Source organism: Myotis davidii, unplaced genomic scaffold, assembly GCF_000327345.1.
Source record: "Myotis davidii unplaced genomic scaffold, ASM32734v1 scaffold342, whole genome shotgun sequence".
Classification (NCBI taxonomy): domain Eukaryota; kingdom Metazoa; phylum Chordata; class Mammalia; order Chiroptera; family Vespertilionidae; genus Myotis; species Myotis davidii.
Window position 1 is genome coordinate 880,656 of NW_006293523.1, and position 7,658 is coordinate 888,313.

Sequence of the window (7,658 nt, forward strand, 5' to 3'; positions counted from 1 at the left end):
TATATATGAAACTTTCTTAAAGATTCTTAATAGAAAGAAAAAATATATAACATGCAATTAGTACATTGTAGTTTCTCAAATAATTAGATTGTCTCAACTTGTCTAGGCAGAAACAAACTTGTATTTCAAGAAGATAGTTAAAAATAACAGGAAAAAAATGCAATCTCTAGGCGTTATTTTATACGCCTGTATCCAGAATGTAGAGCTGTATGGTATCATCCTTGGATACAATTCTGAAAAATCAAGGTATGTTTTGTAACTCCTTTGTTTAATGTGTATGGTTTTGAAACTTGCCTTGCCATCCATGTTTTTACTTGCTCTCACTTGCCTTTTACAATGGACAACTAAGAGTAGGTTTGTGCCACCTGAGTGGCAGGTCATAAAACTAATTTAAAATTACAACAGTGTGGTGGTTGCAGGGGATGGGGGAGGAGGGAGGGAAATGAAGGTGGAAGAGCTTATGGGGGATAAATGAGGATGGACAAAAATAAAATCAAATAAAGAGAAAAAAATTACTACAATGTTTTATTAATATTACTCAGTGCTGTTGATGATAAATTAATTGCTCCAAATTAATATCTGATAGATTAATGTGTTTCTATATTTCTAATAACTTAAAATGTACATAGATGGCCCTAGCTGGTTTGGCTCAGTAGATAGAGCGTCAGCTTGTGGACTATGCATCCCAGGTTCAATTCCAGCCAAGGGCATATGCCCTGGTTGCGGGGGCATGCCGCCAGTAGGGGGCATGCAGGAGGCAGCCGTCAATACTCTCTCATCATTGATGTTTCTATCACTCTATTTCTCTCCCTCTCTGAAATCAATAAAAATATATATTTTAAGAAATGTACATAGGTGAAGCATCTACACATTTTCCATAATAAAATAAGTTTTTGTTTCTTAAGCAACTACATGGCATAAAATAATACTTTTTATTTCTTTCCCTTCCTCATCTATTATAATAAAAGCATAATATGTAAATTGACTGAATGGCTGAATAGTGGAACGACCATCTGGATGACCATCCGGATGACCTTCCGGACAAGGCCGAGGCAGCCGCCGGTACTGCAAAGGCATACATACTCTTGCTCAAATTTCGTGCATCGGGCCTCTAGTATAGAATAAGACTATACATATTTTTGTATTCTGCTTCTTCAGTGATAGTATTACATTTAGAAATATCCATGATCTCCAAGCCACAACATGTATTTTTCACAAAAATTAGGAGTCTCTGTTAGTTCTGATTGAGGAGAAATATCACCATGGGATTGAGTGAAACCTGAATCAGTTGTAAGTTAAAATATTAAAATAATTTTAATATATTTTTAATATAAATTATACATTTGTTTGGTCAATATGTCTTTATTACTTTAAGCTGTGGTTTCAAACTTAGAATGTTTTTTCCCCTAAATGAAAGAAAACAGCAAAACCATATAATCTAGTATAGGCACAATCCACTGTAGACCAGTAACTAGAAATTGTGGGTTTTTTTGTTTATTTTTTTTAGGAATTATATATACTTATCAAAACTTTGCCAAACTATTTACATATTTATTTCAGTCACTGTTTTTAAGGCTTTCTAAATGCAGATCTATATTTCCTAATATGAAATCCCTAGTGCTAGATGTGTTTTAGAACTTTGATTTATTTTTCATACTTTTTAAAAGGGTAACACAGATGCCCTGGCTGGTGTGGCTCAGTTGGTTGAACATCCTCCCTTGCAGTAAGAGGTTGCCAGTTCTGACTCTGCATCAGCGCACATCCAGTAGGAGGCATGCAGGAGGCAACTAATTGGTGTTTCTCTCTCATGGATGTTTCACTATCCCTCTCTCTTGCTCTATCTCTAAAAAACCAATAATAACATAGTTTAAAAAATAAAAAGTTAATGCATAGCATATATTGTATATTATATTATAAAACACCCACAAAACATCCTGTTACTAAGCACATGAATATATCTAAGGTGAAGTATGAATGATCATCCCCAGCTAAAAGAAGAGTAAAAATTATTTTTACATCAAGTAATTTTGCTGCCAAATTTATCTATATCAGGTAAAACTTGGCTACATAATATATATGAATATATGTACATTAATTAAGGATGTAGACAACAATGAACTTATTGAGTTGTTTTTTTCTTCCAATTTTAGAGAATATAAATCCATATGTTAACTCTCCATATTGATAAAAAAAAAAAAAGAAACATACTAAAGACACATCATGCACCTAGTAGGGTGGTTATACTATATTTCCCATAGACTATCAAAGAATAACTTGCTAGGAGGAAAAAAGATTACCTGAAATCCTTGTAGTTTTTTGCCATAAGCAGTTTTACCACAAAGATCTATCTATTTAAAATCCTAATATGCAAATAGACTGAACTGCGGAACAACTGAACAACCGAACAACTGGTCACTATGATGTGCATTGACCACCGGGGGGGGGTGCGGGACATGGCGGTGTCGGCAGCAGGCGGCAGAGCATGGAACATGGTGGGCGTAGCTGTGGTGGGATGGTGGAACAGGTGAGTGGGGGCGCTAGACCAAGGCAGGGCAACAGTTGCTGTCATCGTAGTGAGCCTTTGGTGGTTACTGAAAATTCTTTGCTCCAGCGCACTACAATACCACCTGGCACTTGTACCTGGTGCCGATGCCAGCCCTGCTCACACCTGCTGCTGGAGCCAGAGCTGCCACTTGCACCCGCTGCCAGCACCTGGCGCTGGCCCTGATCACTCGGTGCCATCAGCAGATGCGAGCGCCAGCTGCCAGCCAGCCCCAATCACCCATCAGGGCTTCTCCACCTACCTCTGCTTCTGAGGGGCATCAGGGCAGCAGCCGCTGCTTGCACTGGCTGACAGTGCCAGCCCTGCTCTCGCCCACTGCCGATGCTGGCCCCAATCCCTCCACACTGTCAGCGGGTGCAAGCGGGACTGGCACCATCAGTGCATGAGAGCAGTGGCAGTGAGACCAGGGCAGCCAACAGACAGGGGACCAAGAGCCATGGCGGGAGTGTCCAAGTGGGTGTGGGCAGGATAGGCCAAGGCAGCCCCTGTGCCCACTGCAACCTTGTGGCTTACAGTTCCTTTCAAGGTGCACAAATTTGTGCACTAGGTGCCTAGTGTTTTTGTAACTTAGGTGTTTAGCAGGGGGACATTAAAACAGACTTTTACTAAAAGAAAACCATTGTCTTCTTTCAAATTCAGTGGTTTGATCTGTAATCATAGAATAAATACTTTATGTGCTAAATTAATATTTTGAAGGTAGATGGTCAAATTAGGAAATGCTGGCAGAATTAGCAAAAGCTGAGATTTCCTATCCTCTCTTCTCTCCTCTCCCCTCCCCATTCTCTCCTTTCCTTTCTCTTCCCCTCTTTTCTTTCTTGATCCCATCTCCTACCAGAGATAGGCTAATTTATTAAATGGTGGTGGGTAAGTTAAAAAGCATCAGTAGGTAAAAGGTCCCAGGTATTCTCCATATGTTTCATACTAATGATTATACTATCAAGATGCCAGTCAGTTGGTAGTCAATTGCTAACCCCACCCTGCTTTCTCTGTTAGCTCCCCGAGTCCATCAGGGGCTTGGATAGTCTTCCCCACAATGACAGCATCACTCACTTCATGATGCTGACAGGTGGTGACTGTAAATTGCAGCAGGCTCCAAATTTTATAGTTGAGATGAAAATCAGAAGCTTTCTAGTCCAAACCCTGAACTTTTCTGGTCCAAAATTGTATTTTGAAGAGATTAAAGATGTTTGAAGGTGAAATGAGAATATGTTTTGAAAATATCAAGCTTTGAAGTGTGAATTTGACCCTCTGCAATCTTACTATATGTGATGCTGCATACTTATGTTTAAAATTCTCTAAACCTCAGTGACTGTTTAAAATGGGGCTGGTGATACCTCAAAGGGTGACTATGATGATTAAATGAGATCATGGAGGGAAAAAAAGTGGTGCACAATGGAGTGTAAATTCAGGGCTGTTACAATTTGTATTAGAAAGAGCCATGTTCCTCGTAGGTGACAGAACTGTGATGATAATTTAGGTTCCTTGACATTTAGTCCATTTTTTTTATTATTATTCCATATTATCTCACATTTATCTGGAGGTAAGTGATAATACAGTAATGTATACTTATAACTGCTAACTGAGAGATGGAGTTTATTTTGGCTCATGGCAAGCCTCAAAAAGTATAAGCATATTTTTAAAAAGTCTAATAAATGTATTAAGGTAAAGAAATAATGAAGCTTTAAGAAAAATTCTGGGCAATCTACAAATCTATATGTAAAATATAGAATATTATCATAATTTATTTTAATCCTGCAGACTTGAAAATACTTTGTGAATAATGTTTGCACCAAGAAGAATTTTGTAAATTAGAAATTGAATATTGTTGAGTTGTTAAAGCAATATTTCCTTAAGAAGAAAGCAGGATTAGTTTTTCAGTGACACAGAAAATTCCTATCATTTTCACTTTGTTCCAAAATTATATTAATGAAGTTTTTGTCATGGGAATAAATTAAAATGGGGCATACAGCATGTGGAACGTAGTGGTATTTCTGCACAATGCAATTTACAAGAAAACAATCTAATTTAGATGATATCACTGACTGAGTGGCTTGCCCAGGGGTTTACCTGGAGCCCATATGAAACCTCTCAACACCACTGGGTTCTTTCATTCAGTAAGAAGCATGTGATTTTTAGAAAAAAAAATTTAGAATTTCTCAGAAGGAATTTATGAAAAGATAACTTAAATTAGAAGGGACTATTTCTTGTAGCTATGTAAATTACACATATTTAAGTCCTAGAGTTTTCTGACAGAATGTAAGTTGAATGACCGATAAAAAAAAAAAAAAAAGACAGATGTTTTAGCAAAGAGAACTCAAAACGGGGACTTTAGATATGAAAATAATCTAAGCTTTAGGGACTTCTGCCTCACCTTCTGTCTCTTACATGTGTAACTTTCTTATGTAAATGATACAATACACTGTTATATTATATAGTATGTAACTTATAACTGCAGTAAAAAAGGATCCAAAACCAAATCATGTATTTGAATAAATTAAATTCAGATATAATTATATACAGGCAATACTAAAATATAAAAACTGGCCTCAAATCATTTATTTATGTCCAATGAGTTATACATATTAAAAAGAGTAGAACATACATTTTGAAATGTTTCTAGGATTTGTAAGGTTGCTTTAATTTTTATTGTGGGCATTTTCACATAGCAATTCAAATTGTGATGGGAATCTATATTTATCACACAAAAGTATCTTCAAAAAACCAAAACTTGTCTATTCAGTGTACCCAGAAATTAGAATCTTTCAAGATGTGTCCTTTTCTTCAGATGTTTTACAAATAAAGATAGCAAATAAACCAAAGTAACTGGTGTTTTAATATTTTACTTTAATCATTTTTATTAAATTGCCTTAAGTTTTTTTTTTAAATGAAGAAAATTCTGAAACCCATATTTATCACATCTTAGAAAACCCTAAATGCATGCATGACAGGTTGCATATAAGTGATGAGGTATGAAGAAAGGGAGATGGGGTGTGGGTGGGGGGGAAACACACCATAAAGGTGAAGATTTTAATTAGCATCTCTGTATTCAACAAGTTTCAAGGTGATTGTTCCGCTGGTTCTATGAAATGCATGCCTTTGGCTAAATGCTCCAAGGAAACAGAACCACCTACTGGGTGGAACAGTCAATATCACTCTCTCTTCCGTTTTTCTGCTTTCACACCCGCATTAAAATAATAATAATAATAACAGTTTCACAATATACATCCAAAGATAGTCTTTATGACCCCACAATCAAGCCAAGGACCATAGGAGTGCAGAAGAAGCAGGAAAGAGCAAGCCAAGAGAGACGCAGAATGGAAGCGAGAAAGCAAGACCACATCACGCGTTCTTAGGATATATCCGATAGGAAATCGCACAAGTAAGGCTCTCAGCCAACTGCCATATGCCCTGACAGAGATACCCACAGCAGCAGCGCGCCCAGGGAGCTGTTTTGTCATTAGCCCCTCACCCAGCAGTGGTGGAAACTCATTTAGCCCCATGCTGGACTTTCATTAGGCCAGACTCGCATCAGATGGTCTCGTGTTTTGGCTCCTGAGCAGTGTGGCCCTGGACTGGGGGAGGCAGCCACATCTCGGCTCAGTGGGGAGCCCAGATTGGAGCGTTCCTCTCTGACAGATGCCAGGGCCGCAGTGGAGGCCTGTGGGGAGGGGGGCTAGATACAAGGCTATCCTTTATGTATGCATTTTGTGACATGAAACCTTTGGAAAGCGGGGGAAAAGTAGTAAACCCTTCAAGTTTGTTTTTAAGCGAATTCTATTGAAAGTAAGATGGAGTGAAGAAAATCCACGAAACTGAAAGCAGAGGAAATGCTGGATCTACACTTGGAGCCATAGCAAAGAGCTGAGCTGATGCTGTTTTTTTTTGTTTTGTTTTGTTTTTTTTAAACCTCAGCACTGTAATAAAAAGTCAACGAAGCAAGGGATGTCAATATAGTCTCATAACAAAGATGCAAAATTTTAGAGCATTTTTTCCTTCTTTTTGAAGTTATGTTAAAAATATGTAACATAGAGGATGCATATTAAAGTTGAATAGACACACTCATAAGAAAGATACATTTCTTAGAAAAATAATGTAAAGCTTACATCAAAACAGTGATACATGTATATTGTGCATTTGAGGAAGAAAGAGTTTTCAAAATGGAATTTCAGGTATTTTTTAGTTTTTAATCAGAAATAATTCTATCAAGAAATAAGACAGCTGATGCTGTTTTTTTTCCTATTGGCCTTTTCAAAGAGGAAAAAAAGTCACGTTCAATATTTGAATCAATGATTATTTTAAATCATTATGTTGCTATGCTTTTATTATATTATGTTGTATTTCCTGAAAATTTTTAGAAATATAATAGAACCAAAAACATATATTCTTCTGTTAATTTTTAAAAATTTCTATGAATTATAGAATAAACAACAGATGATCTAGATCCTAGGAGAAACAAAAACTTTATTTTTATTATTTTATTTCATTCATTTAATTAGTTTATTTCATATCAAATATAAATATAATTACTTATATATAGATTTAGTTTAATGTCAATATGATATATTAAATAACAGTTGTGCAAGCTATTTTATACTCACTTGCTCTTCTGCTTAATATTCTGAAATGTATCTTTTAATTTGATTTATATGAAAGCAGTAAATTGAAAAGCAAAGAGTTTATGAAAAAGAAGCAGGGTACATTTTCCTAAAAACACCATATTTTCAAAAACCTATTTAATGCACATTTTGAAGATTTCAAGAAAAAAATAACATATTGCATAACAACATAAAATACCTGTAATGATATTCTGAACTCTGAATGTTGGACAACAAATTGATGGTGGGGGGGGCGGGGGGAGGGGGGGTAATGGAATAATTATCAGTTTCTCATCTGTTCTCTTTCTTCATCTTCTACTGGAATGAAGTTTGCAGATATCTTTGGGTCAATGGACCATAGGGAGCTTTCTTTTTTCTGGTGATGCTCCTTTTAGTAGATTTCACTTCAGGCATCTCTGTTGCTGTTTGTCAATGACACATGGCTTGTCCTCATTTAATCATCCTGGTTTATGTCAATTTATAGGCATGTTAGGAAGCAT